This window comes from Polypterus senegalus, chromosome 8 (assembly GCF_016835505.1).
Source record: "Polypterus senegalus isolate Bchr_013 chromosome 8, ASM1683550v1, whole genome shotgun sequence".
Classification (NCBI taxonomy): domain Eukaryota; kingdom Metazoa; phylum Chordata; class Cladistia; order Polypteriformes; family Polypteridae; genus Polypterus; species Polypterus senegalus.
In genome coordinates this window covers 64,851,751-64,864,733 of record NC_053161.1, presented here as the reverse complement: position 1 = coordinate 64,864,733, position 12,983 = coordinate 64,851,751, and the positions used below count along the sequence as shown (strand labels likewise).

The following is a 12,983-nucleotide window of genomic DNA, read 5'->3' as shown; positions in this document are numbered from 1 at the left end:
ATGATCAGGGGAACCAGGATGCACCTGAGCTCAATTTTGAGCTTCATGGCAAAGGCTGTGAATACTTATGTACATGTGATTTCTCAGTTTTTTTTATTTTTAATAAATTTGCAAAAACCTCAAGTAAACTTTTTTCATGATTTCATTATGGGGTGTTGTGTGTAGAATTCTGAGGGAAAAAAATGAGTTTAGTCTATTTTGGAATAAGGCTGTAACATAACAAAATGTGGAAAAAGTGATGCGCTGTGAATACTTTCCGGATGCACTGTAAGTAATCAGCTGAGCTGAATTTTTTCTTTAATAATCACCTATTCCCTGGCTGGTACCATTTGCACTACCACCCCCTATCTATATATAGTTTTAATGTCTTCACCATTGCCATCAATATGTAGTATTTTTCTTTTTAAGTGGTGCACTGATTTTTATCTTTGATATGTTGTAGAGACTGCTGATTTTTCCTGCAATGTTTAAAATGTTGTCTGTGGACTGATTTGATTTGATCAAATTTAAATAAATCTCCAGTTTCTGCTGTAGGTCTGTAATTTCCTGCCTCATTTTCTCCTGAGATGGAGAATTCATAAAACCTTAATAAGCATTCATTTTCTTAATGAATTTCTTCATGATCTTTCAGTATCTGAAAAAAAAAACAATGAGTAAACTAATCAGACAGAGTCTTTCTTAATTAAAATTAACATCACAACCTATGCCAAAGCTTACAACAAGATCTGGAGTGACATCTATTATAATGAAGTATGGTGTTATAGAGTGCTTCATACAAGTAGGTTAACCTTAGATGGCTAAAATGTACAAAATGATGAGTACGACTGAACACTTAGTGTGGAGTCTCTGTTTGGCATGTCTTGCAAGATAAGCAAACAAAATAATGATATCCTGGGTATCATGCTATGGGTGGTAAGAATGAGAAAGGATGGTTATGTTTATAGTAGCAATGCCTGTCAAGGTTTGTGGTCATAAGCTTCTTCTTCAGTACAGAAAGTATATGTAGACAGGATTGGCCAATTCTCATGACTCCCTTAGATGTCTCCTTTCAGTCAACACTAACATGAATAGAAAGGTCCAGTTGACATTATTTATTCAGGGAGGAAGAACTGCAATATGAACTGTCTGAATTCACAGTGACAGTGCTAAACAAATATGGGAGAGATGAACTTATAAAGATTGAGATAATATAATGTAAAACACACATCATATCGCACCATGTACCTGGTATGGTTTGGAACTACTTATAGTACAGGAAAGGCAGTGAAGTATTTAAATGTTAAAGAAAAACAACTCATCACTTGCTCTCACCATCACCATCTTGGAAAGTCTTTACTACACAGGAGGAAATAATGCATAAAGTTAAAACCCAAAAAGTCTCACAATGTGATGCATGTTAAACTATTACTATTCATTTTTAATGGCTTTGAATGACTTAGGCATCTATGAACACAAATTTATTAGTTTTGAAGTAGTCTTTTTGTGTATTTGTATCAAGGTGCACGTCTATGGGCACAATCAGTTAAAAACTCAATGACTCAGTCTGACAGAAACTTAGCACAGTTGTTTGGACTGTGGACACATTTTAAGAGATTTACATTCATTGCATATGTTAATTATTTTACTGCTCCCCCACTTCATGAGTTGAGTATATACAGTAATGTTCTTTTATTTAACAAGATATGATTCTTTTCATTTTATTTAAGTGTCCTGCAGCAATTTACAGCTGACATCATAGATTTATGTAGGGAAAATTATGTACTGAGGGTAGGGATTTGTTTTTCTGTCGTGTTTTCTCTTTGAAAATAGTCTTATCCTTTTACTTTTGCAATATTCTATTATTAGTAAGAAAAAAAACATAGTTTTTTATAATGTAAATAACTCTGATACAAACAACAATGTTCTACTATAGGTACTGTATATGTAGTAATATGTATACCACAGTAGATTTTTAGGCTAGGCTTAGGCTGTGTCAATGATGTATGCAGAGGCTACAGTTCTATATAAGTGGTGTTAGTGTAAAAATAAATATCCTTATACTTCTGGTTGTATAAGTGTCATTTTGTCATGCTTCAGCAGGTTTACCCTGAGTATGATTAACAGTGCTTCCTTGTCAGCCTTGGGGTTGTAAGGTGCACAAGGGCACTGGTAAGGAACCTAGCTTATTACTGCAAAATTACCAAAAATGTTGGGCTTTAGGAGCATCTGTACTGGTGTCTTTTCTTGGTAAAAACAAGCTCTAAGTATCTGTTCCTAGAATTGATTCTATTTCTGCATCTAGTGTGCTTATGGTTTTTGTTGTGCAGTTCAGTGATCAGAGCTACAGTATGACGTCTATTCTTGGGGGATTTTAAGATGTATAAAGTTTGAGATCAGTAGGACATCTTCCTGACAAAGAATGTAATGTGGACTTCATAGTTAATAATGTAATTCTAATGTTTAAATGAGGGTAATTGATTTACACATCAATCTCAGGTGTATGAATTCATATTAAGTTTATTTACAAACAATTATCATGCTGTTAAAACCTAAAGTGTGAATTTACAATCAGTTTGGCTGAACATGAAAGGAGTAATCCCCTGCTTTCAACCCTGAAAACTGGCTATAGTCCAAGTACAGATCAAGTCTTGAGTTGTTAAAAATTATTTTCAAACAGGTTCAGTAGACAGTATTACCAGCCTGATGCTTTTATTGTATATTAGAATCCAGAACCTGACTTTTTGTGCCATTCTAACTCTGACCAGTGGAAAACTATTGACAGGAGTATCAATGTATGCTAACTGCTTGAAGTAATTGAACAGGAAGTAGAAGGAGAAGATGAAGAATCTTTGCTGGACTGTTTCCCTATATTTCAAAATTAATCTATCATTAGTAACTTACAATTCTTTGTAATATTAATGCATTCAAGTCAAAACAATTATCATAAACAACTAAGAGTGCCTATCATTTAAATATATATTGGCAGTGTCACTAACCCACTGATTATTGCTTAGATCATTTTGCTGTATCATATGCTACTGATCAAGTTGTTAATAAACAGATACTTGTATTTTGCAGCAGCAAATATGTTAGCTTAAAGGAAGACAAAGTTGTATGTATTGGGAGGCCTGCTTACTATTCAAGTTTAATGATTTAAGTAAGGATCCCATTATTTACAAGTGTGTGACAGTCAATGTGTTCATGTGCTGATAATGTGACTCAGTAAAGGGGGGTGTGGTGTTGAGGGTGTTTCAGCTTTGTTATTCCTGGCAACCATCCATCCTAGTTTTATATTCGCAGTGCCCAGGCAGTGGGACCTAACTGCTGTGGGTGTTTTATGAAGTGCCTGTCAAACTAGTAATTGCGGATGTGCTTGGATTGTTTGTTTCCTGTATCGGAGTTCTTACACCAGCTGTGAATAACTTGTTTTAGTATGGCATTCAAGTTATTATACTGTTCTGAGAAACTTGGCATCTGAACCTCTTTTTACTAACTTAGCTTTGTTTGCAATTGCCTCAGTTACTGGAAATTACAGCATGTTTAAAGACGTTTTGCACTTTCATTTTTGCGGGCAACCTATGCATTTGTAAGTGGTTTAAGTTTATATTTATTATTCTTGTTTTTTCCTCTTATAAGCTGACACTTTTAATATGTATTACTTGTTGCAGTAATATCTAAAATAAAATGTTTTTACATGTGTTGTGTGCTGAAGGTTATGTTTCTAACTTGTGCATGTAACACTGTATTCTTCGCCAGGAAGTGAAAGTATTTTGCCCTGTTAATTGTGGTTTTATGCTGTAAGAGCTTGAACTATAAACAAAAGCTGAGTAGCTGCAAGTAGCATTTCTACTGTTCACTAGAATTCGATATGTTTGTATGCACTGACCTACTTCCTTTTGACAGTTAAGACATTACAAAAGTGAAACTTAATGGCGTTTCAGCTCAGCTGTGAACCATGAGTTGCTTCTCTTCCTATGTTCTTAAAAAACAATGCACATTTTGATCCCTGTAAAATTTTATCTTGACCTATACTGCTATGATTCTGGGTATATTATCAAAATAATATGATTTTCTTCAAATATACAAAACAAATTTTATTTAAAACAAAAAAACTATTTGTATGTGTCAAATAGTATGGCATTGAGTCACAGTGACTAATAGTGCTGCCTCCTATCTCCAAAGTACTAACTTTGAATTCTGACTTTCAAAGTTGAGTTTTTTTATTATTATTATTTTTTAAGAGAACTTTCACAGTCACTTATTTTTAGGAATGAAAAAATAGGAAGGGTATTCATTTGTATAATTTTTTTACACTGCATTTCAGGATTGTGGGTGCTGGATTTGTTTTGGCAGTATTAGGCTGTAAGTTAGAAAACAACCCTTTAAAGTTTCAGTGAAACTGTATTCTATAAACAAAAAGCTCCGTTGCCCTGATTTTTTTTAAATCCACAGAAAACTCGAAAGAGTCACATTACAGTACTTTCTCATGTTAACACTTGAAAGAAGAAATCAAAAAATCTGCTTATCATGAAATCAATAAAATACTTAATTGATTGTCAAATGTTTTGATTAGCTTTTATGTATATAGTTCTGTCCCAGTGAGCAATCAACAGAGTTATGACCTGTTGTATTAAATTAAGCATATTGAAAGCCTTGTTTAATTTAACTTTCTTTAGATAATGACATTAATTAAATGAGAAATTTGTTCAATTGTAAATATGAAAAATTTAGAAAAGGAAATCAAATAATGCATTTCCCAAATAGAATCCCTAGAGGAAAATCATTACAGGCTAGTGATATTGGAAACCATAAATGCCAGACATTTAATCACCAGGAATGTCTTTTTTTTACTTTTCTTTTGCACCTGTAAAAGTGATGTAGTATTTCCATCGGAGTCAGATCTAGAGATTTATATCTGCAGTCATCCACTACTATTAGTATACTACTACTACTACTACTATAAACACAGACACAGTGAAGAGAGTATTGACTCATCAGCAGATATACTGACACAACATCTTACAATATATACTGTACTTTGATGTAGTAAGACTTGGTAAAATTATAATTAATACTTAGCATCTTGGAATGATGTATTCTGTGAAAGATGCTACATAAAAACAGTTGATTAAAATAATATTTAAATAAAGATTCATTTCTGAGAATGCATTTTGAAAATCTCAAACCCCAGCCACCACATCTAAGAGTGTTGTATTTCAAAATTATGAGTAAACATTATAAGTAAGAGCAACAGCTTCAGAGTCAGCTTCATTTATTCTTATAGCACCATGTATATTTACAAATTGAAATCAGTAAAAATTAAATACATAACATTATGTAACATACACACACATATATTGTATATGGCATGCCTGTGGAAATGGAGCCTGAGAGTGGAGACAGAATTGGCTGAAGGCAGTGCACATACTGAGTGAGCTATAATTAAAAAGCAGTTAAATGTTTATGTACGATAGATGGATATATTAATGCCTGTAATTAAATGATTGACATCATGAGTACAGGTAGTAGTACAGGAAAATGTAAAGACAAGAACAGAAGAACAAATGACAAGCACAATTTAAAATCTACTACATTCAAAAATTAGTGAAAACTGTAATTGGCTTTTTATATGAAATCAAATTTTCTTCTTAGGAAAGTATACTAGAACACTACAAAATACATAGCTGCTATGTAATTAATTTATCTATGAGATTAGCTAGAAGGATGGAACATAGCAATGGGACTAACTTATAGTATATACACATGTATACTGTATCATCTATACATAGAGATCCCAGATTAGGACCCGAGTGCAGCTATGCAAAGGGTGACACCTCAGCGCCATACTAGTTCAGATGGAATGGAATAGTGTGAGATTTTTTATGGTGGCTGGAGTGCCAATTCTGCCACCAACCCCCAGGTTTTTTCCTGCAGTTTGGAGGGCCTACATGCAGGGCTGGATGCAGATTGACGTCATACCCAGGACGGAGCAATTGCAGGTCAAGGGCCCAATGAAGTAGAGTCACTTTTGGTGTTTACAGGATTTGAACCAGCAACCTTGTGATTGCCAGTGCAATTCCCTAGCCTCAGAGCCACCACTCCGCCATCTGTACACTGTCATTAATAAATATAAAGGTCCCCTGTCATTCTAGTTCAAGCCTTGTAACCAGAAAAAGTAAAAGTAAGATAAATAAAGGTCAGCTGCAACTGAGGAAATAAAACAAAATTTTGTTTAAGGTGGTTGATGTACTAGGACAGTATGGTGCTGCAACATTTGGTCCTGCTGCTTTATAGCTCCAGAACACTGGGTTTGAATCCCAAGCTCAGTCACTCTGTTCTTTGAGTTTATATGTTCTCTGTGTGTCTGTGTAGGTTTTGCTGTAGGGTTTCAAAATTTCCAGGTTAAGTTAATTGTCAACCCTAAATTAGTCTGTATGAGTGACTATGGGTGTTTCTGACCAGCCTGATTTGAAAAGTGTATTTTTACAAAAACACATATAAAAGTTGTTGTAAAGGAGATGATCTAAATGAAAGTAACCTGAGTAGGCTCAGTATTTACTGAACCATGTGGCAATAATATAATGATCTTTTGATTTTAGTTGGTTTAGTATTATTTTAAGCATTATTTATTCTGCAGTGTCAGCATTAGTGAATAAAAATGTTATGTGCACATGGTAGGATAAATAAGGCATCATTTAGATGATGATCATAATTATATTAATCTTAATCAAACTCATGTTGAAAACCAAAAGGCCAGGAAATTCCCAACCATTTATATTTGTGTGAGGGAATCCCCTCTCAACCATCAAAAAATTAAATCCAGGCCCTACATTATTACATATTTACACTTATCTAGCTTGTTGAGGTTAGTAGAGCATGTACTGTATGAGCACACACATTGGCAGATGAAGTATGTGATTAAACAATGCAATTTCCTTTGGGGTTCTACATTAAACAACTTCTTGTATGTAGAATGTGATCAAGCAAGAGACTATATATCAAAGCACATACTAAGTACACCCTTTGATATCCTTTCTCCTTCTAGTTAAACACAGCATCTAATCTGTACAAACCTCTGAGACATACTGTATCTAATACTGTATTGAATAAGATGAAATGCACTCAAAGTGTAAAACACAAACCTGTCTTTTTAACACACTGCTTGTTGTTTTAGTGATACAAATTTAATAAAACTTTATAAAGGTTCTTAACTTTTGTTTTAGTGTGATCCTGTTTTCTCTCTCTTGGGTGCTGAAGGGTCTCAGGGAAGAAATTAATGTAAATCATTGTGTGTAGGTAATTCATCCATTTAATATGGATTGCCTTAATCACATCTTTTTACCGTAAACAACTAGACTATCTGAAACATTATGTTTACAACACAGTCATTTGGTTATGTTTGTAATGTGTCTGTTAAAAATGATACATTTGTGACATCAAATGTAATACTCCATATTTTTAAATTTTAATTAGAAAGTTGCTAATGTTGGTCAGTATTTGGATTTTCAACCCATAATGCTGGTGTGCCTTATTATTTTCCAGTGCAGACTGCATAACAATCATATCTTTTCGGTAGTACAGGAGATCCAGGGATGAAAGCAACATAGAGAATATGAGGATAGTATAATGGTCAAAAATGTGGTAGTGGGTCAAACAAACAAACACTGGAAATTGTGCGATGTATCCGTACCCTTCAGAAGCATTATTCACACTACCTACATCAGTTCCATTTCCTAAATCAGATAAAATCAACTACTGATTAATTTATTTCAAGCTACCTATGACTTAAACATAATCTCAAACCCAATAAATTCTCCATAAGCATACCATGGACAGGATGCCAGTCCATCGAAGTGCCAACTCACACAGGACGCATTTGGAGCCATTAGTTAAATTAACCTGCACTTCTTTGGTAATGCTGGTGGAAAATTGGAATACCTGAAGAAAAAACCATAGAGACATGAGGAACATTTGCATATTTCTTATGGCTAAAGACAGGGCACAGGATTCAAACCCCAGGGCACAGAATCAGTTAGTCAGCAACATTACCCACCATTCCACTGTTTCAAAATATGTAACCTTTGTGACAGTTTTGGGCTTTGTCGTCCCCTTGAACCCTCAGACTATACGTCAGACACCAGGTAAAAGTCCAATAATAATATTTATTATTATAAGTAAGTGCACAAAGCACCTCCACCTCCCCTATACTTCAATAAATCAATAACAATAATACACAATCAATATAATCAATAATCCTCCACTCTCCCAGATGCATTGCCACCCTTCCACCCAGCTCAGCTCAATGTCTGAAGATTTCCCACAGTCCCTTATAGTCCTTGACCCATAAGTGCTTCTGAACCCTCAGTCCATGTGACTTCTTAGCACCTCCGGGTTAGATCAAAAACTCCTTTTTCATCCTGGAAGCACGTCATTCCTTCTGTCCATGTGACTGGGACATACTTTCGGGGTGTAGGGAAAATAGATGTCCTTGTGCCTCCCTGTAGCGACTCCTGGCGGTCCCCATGGTAGCCAGCAGGGCTGTGCATAAAAACTTCGTTGTCCATAATTCCCTGCTGGCAATCAAGGCACCTCCATGCTGCAAGGAGGGCTCCATCTAGCGGCCTGGGGGTATTGGCCGGGATGAATGACCAGCCATATCTCACACCTTTAATGCAGTAGCTGATCTGTAAATTCATGAACTATTTACACATATGTGCAAAAGTAAAGACTATCAAACATCATATTCAGTAAACAAACAGTAAATTAAAAACATTGTTGCCACTGACAAAATGGAGTTTTAAAAGTGATAAAATGGATAATCATTAGGAATAACTAGTATGTTTAATAGAGATATACTCATATTTTATGAGTAGACATTACTGTAGCCTGAAGTCATGCAGTGCCATAATATTCCACTTTGTTAGTGAATAAAGAACTCAAGCTTTCTTGAATGAATATAAAAATGTGTGCTGCTTTTTAAAGCTTAATACTATGTGATATTTAAGAGAAGAGTGTTTTTAGCTTTAATTTAAATGAAGAGACAGAAGTGGCAACCAAACTAATTTAATTATACCTCCTCACAATTTTATAATGAATTAAGCTAGTCCGTGAAATGGATGGATTCATGAATATGCTCTTTCCTTAAGTCCTCTGGTAGTCCCTGTCCCAGAATAATACTGTAAAACTTCCACTTTTTCTCCAGATAGTTACAGCAACCTTTAGGAAAGTGCTCAATTACATTTGCCTAGCCTGCTATTCTTTTTAACTTATTCAACAGTGTAATGAAGTTCCTAATGAGATATTTTGTATACATGTACATGTACAGTACAACATGAATTTCAAATTTAGTCATGTTGGTGTAATAGTACATTTTATTTAAGACTGCCCTTCTTGACACCCAACCACACTGAAGATACACCAAAAGAGAAAGAAAACCCAAAGTGTGACAACATGTTGCAACATGCATGTAACACTGGACCAAAACTTACTTTGTTCTTACTAGGTAGCCTCAAGATCATAGGGCAATCAGCAGATTTTGAGATGAACCTCTATTCATATTTATTGGGGCATTCGATAGTGCGTTGAATTCATGAAGGAGGTGAATGAACACATCTTTGAAGAGACCCTGTTAATGAAGACAGCATGTCAGACAAGCAACCATTTACCTTAACTTTTTAGATCCTGTGTATTAAAAAGTCAACCAACTACCCTATCAAGCTAAAGTTCAAATTAAAATCTTTAATAATTTTCTCTGCTAGAAAGTGGGACTGGATGAGACGTGTACTATCAGGAGTCATGCATGAGTTTTGATGCCTTTTAAGTGGTTATACAATAGATGTGTATTGGATGTGCTTCTATCAGTATGGTAGACAAACTTAAATATATCCAATAAACCCTGTATATTCTCTCTGTTTTTCAAGTGTTTACATTAACAGTAATGCCAGAAACACTGGTCTGAAGTAATTTAAGTTTTTAGCTGTAGCATGTTTCCATAACTTTAAGAGCTTCTGCTGGTGTAATTACAACAATAACAACATTTATTTATATAGCACATTTTCATACAAACAGTAGCTCAAAGTGCTTTACATAATAAAGAATAGAAAAATAAAAGATAAAAATAAATCAACATTAATTAACATCGAATAAGACTAAGGTTCAAAGGCCAGGGGGAACAGAAAAAACAAAAAAAACTCCAGACGGCTGGAGAAAAAATAAAATCTGTAGGGATTCCAGACCATGAGACCGCCCAGTCCCCTCTGGGCATTCTACCTAACATAAATGAAACAGTCCTCTTTGGATTTAGGGTTTTCATGGAAGGACTTGAAGATGATGGTCACGTAGAGTTCTGCCTTTTAATCCTTCCATCATTGTTGGAGCATCATGAAGCTTTGAGTAGGTGGAGGTGGCGCAGGCCACCACCACAAAGAAACCGGAAAAAGAAACAGAAAAGAGAGTAGGGGTCAGTACGGATTTTAGAGCCACCATGAATAGTTATTATGATTAATTGAACTTATAGAGTATCAGGATTAAGTTAAATTAAGTTTAAATTGAAGTTATAGAAAGGCCATTTTAAAGTAATATGTTTTCAGCAGTGTTTTAAATTGCTCTACTGTATCAGCCTGGCAAATTCCTATTGGCAGGCTATTCCAGATTTTAGGTGCATAGCAGCAGAAGGCCGCCTTACCACTTCTTTTAAGTTTTGTTCTTGGAATTCTAAGGAGACACTCATTTGAGGATCTGAGGTTACGATTAGGAATATAAGGTGTCAGACATTCCGATATATAAGATGGGGCGAGATTATTTAAGGCTTTATAAACCATAAGCAGAATTTTAAAGTCAATCCTGAATGACACAGGTAACCAGTGTAGTGACATTAAAACTGGAGAAATGTGTTTGGATTTTCTTTTCCTAGTTAGGATTCTAGCAGCTGCATTCTGCACTAGTTGCAAACGATTTATGTCTTTTTTGGGTAGTCCTGAGAGAAGTGCGTTACAGTAATCTAGTCGACTGAAAACAAACGCGTGAACTAATTTCTCAGCATCTTTCAGTGATATAAGAGGTCTAACTTTAGCTATGTTTCTTAAGTGAAAAAATGCTGTCCTATTGATCTGATTAATATGCGATTTAAAATTCAGATTACAGTCAACAATTACCCCTAAGCTTTTTACCTCCGTCTTGACTTTTAATTCTAATGTATCCAGTTTATTTCTAACTAGCAGAATACCCGCGCTTCGCAGCGGAGAAGTAGTGTGTTAAAGAAGTTACGAAAAAGAAAAGCAAACATTTTAAAAATAACGTAAGATGATTGTTAATGTAATTGTTTTGTCATTGATATGAGTATTGTTGTCATATCTATCTATTTATATGATATATATATATATATAGCAAAATACCTGCGATTGGCAGCGGAGAAGTAAAAAGAAAAGGAAACATTTTAATAATAACGTAACATGATTGACAATGTAATTGTTTTGTCATTGTCATGAGTGTTGCTGGCATATATATATATATATATATATATATAATATACACACACAGACACATATATAAACATATATATACATATAAACATATATATAAATATATATATACACACATACTGTATATACAACATATACATATCTACATATATACTGTATATACACATATATATACAAATCTACATATATATATCTACATATATATATATTAGGTGGGACTCGATTAAAAAATTAATCCAATTAATTAGAGGCTGTGTAAGAATTAATCTTGATTAATCGTATGTAATCGCACACGTAAATTTGCCCCAAATCGCAAATGTTTTTTTTTTAATTTAAAACGGTTTTAGTGGGCGACAGAATCAAATAATAGACATGGACATGAATATTGTAAACTGAAGCTGTTTTAATTTCTGAAAAAAGCTTTAAACTGCATTTGAATTCAAAACAGAAACAAAAATATCATCCCTGGTTAAAATTGGGCAGACTTAAAAATAAAGTGGTAGTTTAAGTACTTTAAGTACATTTTCAGAATAGTATTCTCTTTAAATAATAATAACCAAAATTTCAACATAAAGTGCAGTTTTCTTCTTAAAAAATAAGTCAGAAACATAAAAGGTAATTTGACCAGCTTACTCTTTAAACTCTGAGTAACATTAGCCAAAATTATTTTGTACATTAGGCTAAAACAGTGTGATCATTGAACATTTTGTAATTAGATGTATTTAGAATTACTAACGGTCACGGAAGTCCAATGATCCCCAGTAAGAGCCACAAAGTCCGCTTTCTGTAATGCATCTAATTTTGCTTGCTTTTCAGTGTGCACAAAACCATGCTTTTATCAAGGCTTCGCGGGTAGTCGAAATGATCAGTCGTAGGAACGCGCTTTATTCCGACTCTAACATTTTTGTAGCTGTGATGTGTGCATCAGTGTAATGGATGTACCAGGAAATCATGCATTGACAAAAGTTCCGTTTGCTTGGAATTGAAAGTGTGATTAAATGCGTTATTTTTAACGTTATGGAGTACATGCATCGAAGCTTCTCAGCTGTGCTTGTGCTAAGAAAGGGAAAATTTTAAAATAACGTAACATGATTCTGCGTTAACCTAATATTTTTTCATACGTCCCAAACCAAGGAGATCGAAGGTAAAATGAATCAGGTAGCGCGTACATACTCAGTACATCCCCTCTCGGGAATCGAACCTCGAATGTGGCGTTAGAGAAGACTCTACAATTAGCCACAGCGTGTGGCTTGTCTATGCTAAAGTATGTATTGTAGATCGGGTATATATATACATTTATATATATATACCCGTGTACGCAGTGGAGAAGTAGAAGTTATGAAAAAGAAAAGGGAACATTTTAAAAATAACGTAACATGATTGTCAATATACAGTAATTGTTTTGTGAGTGTTATTGAATGTTGCTGTCATCAAGGATTTGATTATCATTATTTCTTTCAATCAGGCTCGTATTTGTAGGATGTGTTCAAGTTACATTCCGTGTTTGTCAATCGTTGTAAAGAT

General features: G+C 34.4%; 1 protein-coding gene across 4 annotated transcripts in view; it reads left to right on the top strand.

The window, feature by feature from the left end:
• atxn7l1 (ataxin 7-like 1) overlaps positions 1 to 12,983 on the top strand; it is a 127,550-nt gene that overhangs the window by 53,276 nt on the left and 61,291 nt on the right. The window contains exon 1 of one of the 4 annotated variants that reach the window (XM_039761183.1): positions 3,330 to 3,565. The exons of the other annotated variants lie outside the window; for them this stretch is intronic. The gene's annotated coding sequence lies outside the window, so the exon portion shown is untranslated. Of the gene's footprint in view, positions 1 to 3,329; positions 3,566 to 12,983 lie in introns of those variants that run through there. 4 annotated transcript variants of the gene reach the window in all.